Here is a 13,543-nt window from a genome sequence, read left to right on the forward strand (position 1 = left end):
GAGTACTTTTCAGCCAATTCTGGTAGTCCCATCATTATCAGTCTGTTTCTATTATCCATTTTCATTTGATTTTTGGTTTTGTGGTCTTCTGTATGCCTAATAATTTTTTTATGATATTCCAAAAATAAATTGTTGATCAGTAATTGTGCTGAGTCAAGGCTGTTTTGCAAAGCTGGTAAGGTTGGGTCAATCTCCCTTTCATTTCTGTCACTTCAGGCCTTTCATCAAAAAAGAGGAATCCTGAAATATTCATTGCAACAGAGCATCCTGAATTTCTAATCTCTCTCTCTCTCACAACAGTCAAATAGTCCTCACTTTCTCTCTTCCAGTTCTTAGCCCCACCAGTTCTCATTGCTCAACAGCTCTCTGATATCTTCGAGCATGTGACTCCTGTATTTAATCCAAATTTTTTAAAACGGGGTTTGGTGTGGCAAAGCTACACTATCCAACTCAGAGGCAGGAATCCCTGGATAAATGGATTTTTATGCATTTCTCCCTGACATGTTTATATTCTGTCTCTCTCTCCCCTCTCTCTCTCATTCCTATCTTAGTTTAGATGTATACACAAACATTGTATTGCACTCCATGGAACACAATTTTGAGATACATCTAATTAAAGGCTAAAAGGTAATTTTATTGATTTTTATATAAATAATGCTTTCTACTCATTTGAAACTCAAAAACTAATGAATCAGGACTGTGGGAAGATAATTCTTTGGTGGGATGACTGAAATTACTTTTCATAAATGAATTTTTTTCAGTCAAGCTAAAATTTTGTGATTTCTCATCACTTTCCCTGTTCTTTCACTTATTCAGTTTTTTTTTTTTAGAATCTTATATTATTTCTGTTGTATCTTAGTGATAACATTTAAATACTTCTTCCAAACTCTATCAACTGCCTATAATTGTCAACTGAAATATCTATCTTTTTTGGCCCAAAGATCTGGGCAACTCACTGCCAGTCTATTCATTAATGCAAGTACTTGGAAAATAGCTGATAACATTTCCACTCACATCAAGAAAACCCAACTGGAATTCCTGTCAAGAACATTTTTACCAAAAATTTCCAAGAGGAGCAAAAAATAAAAATGACATATTTTATTTTTTTATATTTGACCTTTGAACAACATGGTTTTAAGCCATGTAGGTCCACTTATACATGGATTTATTTCAATAAATACATTGGGAAAAATTTTGCAGACTTGCAACAATTTGAAAAAAATTCACATATGAACTCTGTGGCCTAGAAATATAAAAAAAATAACTTTTGAAAAAGTTAGATATGGCATGAATGTATAAAATATATGTAGATATATCTGTAACTTACAAAACATGTTAATTTTTATTTGGAAAGCTTTTAGTCATCAGTAGTCTGGGAAAATTTTTAGTCATCAGTAGGCTATTAGTAGTTTAAGTTTTGGGGGAGTCAAAAGTTATACGGGGTCCTGTGTTATTTAAGAGTCAATGTACTGATCTCTTTCTAACTTTGTTTTTGTTGTTTCACATGCACAAAGGAACTAGTGTCCTCGAACTTTTTGTTTCGAAATCCACAACTCATGATTTTCCCTTATTATTTAAATGCCTGTTTAAACCCCAGCCATCACAGCTGCAATATAACCAGTAGACTTAAAAAAAAGTAATTTAAAAGGATATCTCCATTAAGTAGGGCACACTAATTTTATTTCCCACATTCTAGAATGTATACTTATAAATTGATGGAAATTGTTAGTTTAGTTAGTCAAGTGTCAGCTAGAAATTATCTCAAAGAAAGCATATGACAAGCATAAGATAGGGTAAGCAAAAGGGGGAATCTGCCATGATTACACATTTGAAGAGAGTCTAAATCTTTTCGAATTATTTATTTCAATGCTAACTTTAGTTTTATTGTCACTGACCATATCCAGGACTAATATAATGGCTTTTTAAAAAGCATTACATTTTACAACTTAAATAGGGAAAACTCATGGTTTCAGTGGTCAGATGCTATGTGCTCCATTTCATGATGATATTATTCAGTAAATTGCAGCATTACTTTATTAAGCAGAATCCTGCTACCCTAAAACAGCTGGGCCTCCCTTTAGATGACATAATTTGACTCAAGACAATCACCTCTTGCCACATTGCCTAGCTTTTCTGCCCTTAGGACACTGTATGATGAATGAAAATATCAAATTGTCAAATGAAATCTTAAAAAGAGGATGAGTAAGATTTAGTGGCCAATCATGATAACTGGCTGTCAGTTTAACTATAATGAAATATTTTAGCAAATCATTGTAGAAAATTTAACCTAAGTGTCTCTTTACCACTATTTCAGACACTATCACTTACTAAAATGTGTTTTAGTGAAATGGCTCTACCAGGGATGTGACTCACATAAATAACAAAGGAGTTACGTAATTTTTTTAATACTTAGAATTATTTATTATTTGTTAAAATGTTCTTTATTCTAATAAATTGAGGCAATTACCTTGACTGATTCACTAGATACCTATTGAACAAATGAGTATGAGATGTATATATTCCAATTCTTCAGAATTTTACTCTCTTGTAGCCCTGGATATGGCCTTGTGTGATATTTAGAGTCCCTGGTTTATATATTATGAAATAAAAAGGATAACTTTTTTAACATAGCATGGGTAAAGCATGTTGTATTAAATGCATTGCAGACAAAAATAAATCATGGCTTGTTATATCACCATACTAGAAACTATTGATATATTAGTATTTTTTTTTTTAATTTTACTGATTAGTATATAGTGCTATAATGGTTTAAAAGGACATTCTTAGGGACAAAAAACATATCACTTCAATGAAATTTCAGGTCTTGACAGTTCAAATGCATACAAGTGAATCTGTTTGCTTACCACTTAATAACTGCAACATGAGTAGATAAGTTGACATTCTAGAGCTAGCAGAAAAGAAAAATTGTTAAAATAAAAGTGTGTTTCTTGAACACAGTGTGTAGATGATGTGTGCGTGACTTCTAATAGTCCGTATGATTCCAAATATTTGTTTTCAAACAAGTAGAATACAAAATTTGTAAGGATAAGCTATATAATTTTTTCTATGATTATAGTAGGATAAGGTAGTAAAATATTTTCAGCCTGCTCTATTTTTTTCTTTCTTTGGTATTGTGAAAGAAAGCTCAAATAAAACTTGGGAAAGTCAGTCTGAATTTATATATCTAAGAATTTATAACCCTATCCTTCAGTTTTTTGACAGTGCTTCATTTAGGTAGACTTACCATGGAGTTTGAAGTAACAAATCACTTTCTCTTTAGGATTTGGATGAATTCCGTATGAAATTGGTCTGTAAAAATGTCAAAATCTGTCCTGTGATTAATGAAAAAAGCATTTGAACTGGGCATAATATTTTAAAATGAAACTTATTTCAGAATATTTAATATATCAATTATTCTTTCTTCTTTTGCTGTTTTTCACATTATCTCTCTCTTAACATATTAACATGGGCATATATCCTCAGAATTATGCATGTTTGTATATATACATAGTTATAAGAATTTAAATATATATGGCTGTCACAGTGGCAGAATGAAATAGATAACCCATACAAAAGGGGGTAATTCAAGATATTTCAATAAGGAGAATATTTACAAAAGTGCAGGCAGGATAAATAGAAATCTTAGTTGAGTAAGGTACCATGGTAGAGCAAAAGGAAAACCATTGTCACCTCTAGGCCTAAAGAAGTAAGATAAGTCAGTGTCTACCAGCCACTGTGATTAATCTGTCTCTCCTTATCCACAATGTATTTATTGTTTTAACAATCTATATTCCAAATTATATTAATCAATAATTGCCGTGCAAAAATTATGTAAAAATAAACTTACTGAAGTTCATATTTGATAATAGCTTTTTTGTATTAAATCTGATGGTATAGAGTCAATATATTTTGTTCAAGAGTATTTTCCACTAATTAAATATGGCTGTTCTATTGATTTTAAGTCCATTTGTTTTTGTTTATATTCCATCCTCAGTATTTTTACATCCTCAGTGCGTGTGTGTGTGTGTGTGTGTGTGTGTGAGTGAGTGTGTGTTTGAGCAGTGAAACATACAATGAATTTTTTTGGGGGGGCGGTGCTCCTGCAGTATAAGGACGTTCCCTTGCTACGGATTGAATTGGAGTTGCACTGAGGCCTATGCCACAGCTACAGCCACACTGGATCCAAGTCGCATCTGCCACCTACACTGCAGCTTGCAGCAATTCTGGATCTTAACCCACTGGCCAGGGATTGAACGTGCATCCTCACAGAAACTGCATGGGGTCCTTAACCCTCTGAGCCACAATGGAACTCCTAAACTCATTGATTTCTTATTTATCATCCTTGAGTTAGGTTTTTTTACAGATATATGCAGAGTCGTGTATGTTTCTTCTCATTTTCTCTTACATAGAAAGTGGAATACCATCCCCTTGGTACCCCCCTTTTATTTACTTAACACTATGTTTTGAAAATCATTCCAGTACATATATTTATATAATTATGACTCATTTTTACTCATTTGTTCATTTGCTTAATGCTGCAGTGTTTTAAACTTTCCTGTTTACTTTTTAATAATGTTTCTATATATTCTTCTTTTTGAGTAAACAATTATATCTTCTGTAAATAGTGAAACTTTTTTTTTCTTTCTATCAAATCCATACCATATCATTTCCTGGTCCTAGAGTACAATTTATAGCTTACAGTAAAATACAGTAAAATATTACATAAAGATGGTGAATGAGGGCTCATGTGTCATGTTCAGAAGAACTGATCACCCTTTCATGTGAGACATAGTGTTTTTGACCAGAAAGAAGGGCACCTGGGTGCCTATAAAATGTCAAGTGATAGAGAAAAAAATCCCAAGTTCTGGGTGCGTGATGGCCCTTTTCCATTCTTTGTCATACTCTCTTCTGGCTTCTATCAGAAACCATGTTATAACAAAACTTTTCTTGTTAAGATAACTGGGGTAGTTCCTCTGTGGCACAATAGGAGCATCTTGGGAGCCCTGGGACAAAGTTTGATCCTCAGCCCAGCACAGTGGGTTAAAGATCCGGTGTTGCCCCAGCTGTGGCTTAGGTAGCAAGTGGGGCTCGGATCTGATCCCTTATCAGGGAACTCCACATGCCACATGGCTGCCAAAAGTGAAAAAAAAAAAAAAAGGTAATTGTTTCATTCAAACTACTCTACTTCTAAGAAGCACTTAGTACTTCCATGAAGCCAAACTTGCCTGATTTTCTTCCTCTGTTGAACTATCCCTTCATCTATTTTTTAGGCCTTTCTCTTAGGCCTGACTTCTAACTGCGGCTGCCCATCATTGGTCACTCATGGGCACTCTTCTGTTCTTACTCTTTACCATCTTCCTAGTGATCTCATTTGGCTCCAATGGTTTCGTATATATTTTATTTGTGTCTTCCCCCCAAATGCATAAATCAAGTCCAATGCCCATCTCTAACATCTACATTTCTAAATCCAACTTTCTACTTTATAATTCAACTCAAATATTTCACTAACAGCTTTAAACATTGTTTATAAATCTAATTAATTTTAGTTATAAATCTGATCAACTAGTCTAAACTTACTTCTCTTCTAACCCTATGGTCCCTACCTGGATTTTTCCTCCTGTTTTTCTACATTAACAAATGCTAAATATATCTGCCTTGTTAGCCATATATCAGGCTATATTTTTTCCTCACCCCATTTACATGATCTGCTAATTCTAATTCAAATTTAATTGAATCTGTCAACCTTTTATACTTTCCACTTTTCACATCCAAGCTGCCATCATTCTTGCCAAGTCTATAATAAGTTGTCCTGACTTCTTTCCACAGGCTCACTCTCACCACCTTCCAATTATTCCCCAGGTGGGTAATCTTTAAAAAAAAAAAAAAAAAAAAAAAAAAAAAAAAAAAAAAAAAAAAAAAGTCATACCGGGGATCCTCTCAAAACTCTTCAATTTTTTTTTTTTTTGTTACAAATGACGAAAAACTAAGAACAAAACCTAAGAGCCAAAAGGCCTTAGGAACTTAAGACTTTGTGTGTATTTTCTCTCGAACTACATCTCAATACTTATACATTAAATTCTTCGTCATGAAACCTTAGCTCTTTTCAGAATGCCTCTGTCTTCTTCGCTCAACATTGAAAGTGATGATTTGTTCTTCTCCATCCTGAAATAGTCTTCCTAGCTATTCTTCTTATGCTAAATTCCTATTCATGTATCAATTCTCACCTTACCTCTCACATTCTCTGAGAGGGTTTTCCTTTTCCAATATATTAATTTGATTTGAACTTCTTATCACCTTTCACAGAGGACAGTGATTTTTTTTTTATTAATGTATAGTTGATTTACAATGTTGTGCCGATTTCTGCTGCACAGAAAAATAACTCATATATATATACATATGTAATATATATAAAATAATATATATACACACATGATCTGTTCATATTATTTCCCATCATGGTCTATCCCAGGAGATTGGACGTACGTCTTTGTGCTATACAGTAGGATCTTATTGTTCATCCAGTGTAAATATAATATTTTGCATCTACTAATTCCAAACTCCCAGTCATCCCACTCCCTCCATAGTGAGTTTTAAAAGACTTTGAGACTAGTTTGTATTATTTTATCAGCATGAGAATGTGTATGTATTCAAATATAGATATTAAGCAAATATGTCATTCTATTTTAATAAATAATATGGAGTAAAATTATTTTAAGTGTCAATTCTGTATTGAGAATGACATCTGCTAATTTACTTAGCATGTTATATATGACTATTCATTCACAGGAATAATGACATTGTCTTTCTCTTGAATGTCATCTTTAAAATCTTGGCTTGGAAGAGAAACTAACAATAGACAATGGCAACTTTCTTGAAAACTCTTTTTTTTCTTTTTAGGGCCATACCCAGAGCAGATTCCCAAGTTAGGGGTCTAATCAGAGCTAAGGCTGCCAGCCTACACCACAGCCACAGCAACTCAGGATCAAAGCCATGTCTGCAACCTACACCACAGCTCATGGCAATACCAGATCCTTAACCTACTGAACGAGGCCAGGGATCAAACCCATAACCTCATGGTTGCTAGTCGGATTTGTTCTGCTGCACCACAATGGGGACTCCTTTGAATCCTCTTTTAAGATTTTCTCACTATCTTCATGCCTAAATTTCTCTACGGAGGAAAAAACAGCAACATTAGCCACTTTGCTGTGGTCTCCATTGTTACGCTTCTGCTTATCACCATTGTCACCACTGCAGTGAGAGACCTTAGTAAATATCTAGGTTGCCTCACATGCACATGATAACCATAATTTAATTAAACCTATTTTAAAACTTTAGATAATTGTGTATCCATATGCACTTGTGAGATAATGCAGAGTTTGCATGTGTTCAGAGTTTGCAGAGTTTGATGGCATGCAAAACTGCTGTGCATTATTGCAATTAGTATATTAATGTGATAGAATCAAAATACAGAATCATCCCATGACCACAAGAGCCCTCCATATTGCTCTTTTATAGCCACATCTACCCCTTCTACCAGCTTCCCAATATTTTGGTTATATTTTTTTAGGGCTACACGTGCAGCATATGGAAGTTCCAGGGCTAGGGGTCTAATCAGAGCTGCAGCTGCCAGCCTATACCACAGCCACAGTAACACCAGATCCTAGCTGCATTTGCAACCTAAGCTTCAGCTTGAGGCAATGCTGGATCCTCAACCCATTGAGCGAGGCCAATGCATCCTCATGGACCCTATGTCAGGCTCTTAACCCTCTGAGCCACAATGGGAACTATCTGCTTCCTGATATTTTTAACACAACATACTAATACATGGTTTGGCAAAAATAAATTTCTTTATGGTGCCAATCCATGTATATCAGGACACTTGCAAAATGTAAGATTCCTGTGCATGGTGTGTTAATGGTTTTCAGTATAATTTGTGAATGAATGCTATTAACTGAGCATTTTCTCTGTCATTGGTATTTTGTATTCACGATCTCTCTCAATCCTTATATAATATTTGAAGATAAATATTGTTTTCTACATTTTATGGTGAATGAAACTGAGACTCCAGGTTAGTCTGTACATGGCAGATTAGGAGAAACAAATCTGACTAGTACCCATGAAGATGTGGGTTTGATTTCTAGTCCTGCTCAGAGGGTTAAGGATCCAGTGTTGCCATAATCTCTGGTGTAGATCACAGATGCGGCTTGGATCCCACATTGCTGTGGCTGAGGCATAGGCCAGTGGCTACCACTCCAATTCGACCCCTAGCCTAGAAACTTCCATATATGGCGAGTGGGGCCCTAAAAGTCCAAAAAAAAAAAAAAAATCTGTACATGGCTCTAATCACTGGAATCAATATCAGGTCTGTACAGCTCCAGACTCCATGTTTTCCCATTAAGTGGAATAACCACTCTATACTGCATCACAGAAAAACAACAACAAATGATCAGGAACATCTACTTGCAATTTTAAAGGTTTTAAAATGTATCCGTATTCTATCTAAAGGATATATCTGCTGTAAAAGAGTACAAACTGGTTTTTTTTTTTAATTTGTGTTTTAAAATATACCTTTGCTATCTCTCAAATTCATAGGATCAACTTTAAAATTAGCTGTGCCTATTCTGTGAATTTAGGGGATTGGAAGTACGACCACAAAGTACCTTAGAGACATGCCACTACTCTCTGTAGCTAAAATGTTTATTGCCTGAAGAGGCCCTTATTATAGTTTATTCCTGTTTCTAGGGTGGGTCACTTTAAATAATCATGTTTGTATCTCATTTTAGAATGCTACATAAAATCACGATAGTATCTAGAAGTGTAGGTGAGTTGAAGACAAAGTCCTTTGATGAGGGGTGATGTGGCAGGGGGAATGTTCATAAGTTTTAGATGAGAGAGTTAACCACTCACCCTACTCCTTCCTAATAGTGAGAAGATTAGTTAACATCTTCAACTAAAAGTCCCTTCATCTATAAAATAATGACAACCTATATATAGCGTTCAATAGATCATCTTAGAAATAACAAATTTGGCACTTAAAAACCCTTAAGGTGGTGATTGGCATTCCGTAGGTAATCAATGAAATGTAATACTAAAATATGAAATCATTCTTTTTATGATTCAAAAACTTTCAAGGAACTATTACTGAAAAAAAACGCTATAGTTTGCCTGACCTGACTTGCTAATGTAAGAAACTTTCCTGTCAAATCAATTTTGTTTCTAATGACTGCATTTTTGTTCCAAGACAATTAGGATTTGAAAATGCTTTTAGATCCTGGAAGTTAGTCCATTTTTTCAGACTCTTTTCTAGCCAAGAGTTGTTGGCTTAGTTAGGAGAAAAGACTTCCAACTGCTAAGAATGAATTTCTTTTATTATTTTTAAACATCGTCTGAATGCTGATTCTTTCTGTATACTTCTTTTGTAAATCATTGTTTTTAAAAGGCAAATTGATACCACTAAGAAAATGTATTAGTAAGTTTCCTGGAGTTATACAAATGCTATAAAATTAACTGAATATGTATGCATCAAGGTGAAATTCCTTTAAAAACAACATTGTACTGAAGAATATTTTAAAAGGGAGAGGATTGTATTTTACAATAAGCTAGTAAAATATGAGCCTATTCTGTACATTTGATGGGATTAGACACACATACTCTACAGAATAAGTATACAGTTAAAAAGATCAAAATGTGTTATTCATTAAAATCAAGTGTTTCACTGAGACAACTGATAATGAAATTTAGCTTTCATAAGAATAAAATAAGCTTCATGAAAGCTCTTGGCTTAACATAGTTGATGGGAATTAGTTCAAAACTAAGTTTCAGAAAAACTCTTAATACTATTAGGGAGCCAGAGAACTTCACTTTAAATTTCTTCAAGTAGCTTCAAATGTTGTCATTTTAGCAAACACATTGAAAAAATAAATAATACAAAGAAAATGTCCATTTGGGAAAAGGGCTTATCACTGTTTTAAAATGCAAATGAAAACACAAGCTTAAAATAGGCTATTTCTAATGAAAAATGAAACAGAACTATAAAAACTGAAAGACAAAAACAATCTTTCATATCTATTTTATAGTAACTATTACATTGTGATAGTAATTCAAATTTAAAAAAATAAATATATAAATATAGGGAGATGTGGTATATATACACAATAGAATACTACTCAGCCATAAAAAAGAATGAAACAATGCCATTTGGACAACATGGATGGAACTAGAGACTCTCATACTGAGTTAAGTAAGTCAGAAAGAGAAAACCAAATACCATATGATATCACTTATATCTGGAATCTAATATACTGTACAAATGAACTTTTCCACAGAAAAGAAAATCATGGACTTGGAGAATAGACTTGTGGTTGCCAAGGGGGAGGGGGAGGGAGTGGGGTGGATTGGGGAGCTTGGTGTTAATAGATGCAAACTATTGCCTTTGGAATGGATTAGCAATGAGATCCTGCTGTGTAGCACTGGGAACTATATCTAGTCAGTAATGATGGAGCATGATAATGTGAGAAAAAAGAATGTGTACATGTATGTGTAACTGGGGCACCATGCTGTAGAGTGAAAAAAAAATTGTATTTGGGAAATAACAATTAAAAAATTAGTAAAATAAAATTCCCATTTCAATTTAATCCTCAAGGGTTAAATAATGATTTAATAATTTTTCTGAAAATAGAACCTGTTGGAAATTCCCTTGTGGAGCAGCAGTTTAAGGCTCTGGCATTGCTTCAGTTGTGGCACAGGTCAAAACTGTTGTGTGCGTTCGATCCTTGATCCAAACTTCCATATGTCCTGGGTGCAGTCAAAAAAAGAAAAGAAAATAGAACCTGTCACAGCAAATGTGCTAAATGTGCTTTAGTGATGGTTTCCCCAGAAGAGGAAACAGAGGTAGTAGTAGAACTTTCCTCTTTCACTTTGGTGAGAGTCCCATAGTTGTTGTATTTTTATATGGTGTGATGTTTCCAGATTTAGTAACTAAAAAAGGGCAACACCCAGTTTAATTTGGATTTCAGATAAGCAGTGGGTCAATATTTAGGACAAGTATGTACCATGCAATATGGGGACATACTTATACTAAAATAATACCCATATACCTGAAATTAAAATTTAATTAATTTTTAATTTTATTTGGCAGAGAATGTTTTGCCTATGTTGTCTAAGAAAATCATGGACTTGGAGAATAGACTTGTGGTTGCCAAGGGAGAGGGGGAGGGAGTAGGATGGGGAAGTTTAGGGTTAATAGATGCAGACTACTGCCTTTGGAGTGGATTAGCAATGAGACCCTGCTGTCTAGCACTGGGAACTATGTCTAGTCACTTATGATGAGCATGATAATATGAGAAAAAAGAATGTATACATGTATGTGTAACTGGGTCACCATGCTGTACAGTAGAAAAAAATAATGTATTGGGGAAATAAAAATAAAATCATTTGATATGTATTACAAAAAAAATAATGATAATAATTTTATTTGGCAACTCAAGTCCAGTCATTCTGTAAGATCCATTCTAGTTTTCAGAGGGAGATTTTTAGTTTTTTACTGACTTTCCAAGATAGATAAGCTGAAGCTCTAAGAAGCAAATAAACAAAAATACTGGGGTGTGTTTAGATGGCAACAAATACACTTAAGCCTCTTGGTCTGTGTTTTGGCTCTTGCTCGATTTTTCTCATTATCATACATCAATTTTATGGCACATATTTTTCCACACTGATATATAATGTTTATCACTTATTTTTTATGTTTTTCCTTAGAAATAAGAAAGTCTGAAGTTGGAAAAATTTTCTTTCATATTTACCTTAACTTCTAATTTTATGTTTTGTCTTTTATTCGTGTAGAAATAGAAAAAATATAAATAAATAGAATGATAGAATGTATCGTTAGGCTTTGTCATATATGTAAATTACATAGTAGTTTTTAATTTTTTTTTTTTTTGTATTTTATCGTTCTGCCTTTTTACCTATTTTATTTAGTCAGGAGCCTAAGAATGCAATATGCTTTTTAAGAGCAAAACAAGTAAATAATGGATAATTATTGTTTTTTGTTTCATTCCTGATACAAGAAGAGAACAATTTTCTTCAGCATTTTCATTAACATTACAGTGCTTAATTCACCTTTACTAAGCTTGATAAAAGAACAAATCGCTGGTTTGGAGGGAGTTACTCCTGACAGTGAGTCATGACATCTGTCATGTTCTTTCTTTTTTTTTTCCTTCTTCAAAAAGTGGATACATTCCATTATTTTATAAGTGGCTACTGTATGCAAAGTGTTATGTCTTTATATATATATATACATATATGTAGTTGAAAGAGATGATTTTATAAAACATTGCTTTTATTGCAAGAGGAAATTGCCTGAAAATTAGACTGGAAACTTACCATCAATTGCCAGGGCAGACTTAGCCCTAAGCCCTCTTCTCCCAAGATGAGAGAACAAAATCCAATTCAGTTTTATGTGAGGTTCATGGCTTTTTCTCTTCACCCAGGGAGACTGTAACATTCCATATACTTAAGAACCCCAGCTACCCAAGATCTGCAGATACTGAGCGCTACCCTTCCCATATAATTTTAGAAGCTCTAACATCCATATCCTGACTGTCAAGCACCAAATAGCTGGCATATTCTGCTTTGACAAGGCCATTTTCTCCCACTGCCTCAATGGAAGAAGAAGCATAGAGAGGAGAGTTCCCCCTACAACTAAACTCACTGCTACCCTGATCTGAAACATATTCCCTGGGGTGATGAGGAGCATGGGCACTTAGGTGGATATCTACATTAAGCTTCATTTTTCCCAGTCTCCAATAAAACCTATTTCTTAGTATATTCTGATTTTGTGAGATCTATTTAATTAATATATTCCAGTGCCAGCTCTGAAAGAATCTACCTGTTATGAGTGGCTTTGATGAAATATTCTTATTTCATTTATATAAACATTCAGTATATAATTAAACTTGAAACAATTTTCTTTGCTCTCAACTTGACTTTTGTATTGATATTTTATGAAGACTAATAAAGTCTAAATCTTTCTAAAACAATGAAAGATAAGATAATGTGAGTAGTGTGGCAATATATTTTTATCCTGCTTGAACTTAAAAATATACAAAAACTAAAAGTTGAGTGACTCACAACTGAACATATTTCATTATTCTTCATATTGTAAAATTTTTTAAAGGAAGTATAGCAAACATATAAAAGTGCATGAGTCATAACTTTATATCTAAAATATCATAAACTATTAATAAGGTTTTCTAATTAAAAAATGCATAGATGTTGAAAATTTCAAATTTTTATATGATTATAAATATGAACATGATGTTTCTTCTTTATGCTATTAATATGATGAATTGATTGAGACTTGAAGGTTAAACTAATATTATATTCCCTTTTCAATGCATTCAGTTTACTTAAATTATAAAAGACTTTGTAACATTGGTATCATTTCTTAATCCAATATTGGGTAGGATTCACTCATGAAGTCATTTGATCCCAGAATTTTCCTTGTGGGTAAAAAACATTGTTCCTGATTCACCTGAATGCAAGTGAC

General features: G+C 33.6%; 1 long non-coding RNA gene across 1 annotated transcript in view; it reads left to right on the forward strand.

Moving 5' to 3' along the window:
* The window catches only part of LOC110255839, a 322,197-nt gene that overhangs the window by 119,020 nt on the left and 189,634 nt on the right, over positions 1 to 13,543 (forward strand). The window lies entirely within an intron of this gene.

This window comes from Sus scrofa, chromosome 11 (genome assembly GCF_000003025.6).
Source record: "Sus scrofa isolate TJ Tabasco breed Duroc chromosome 11, Sscrofa11.1, whole genome shotgun sequence".
In the NCBI taxonomy this organism is placed as follows: Eukaryota; Metazoa; Chordata; class Mammalia; order Artiodactyla; family Suidae; genus Sus; species Sus scrofa.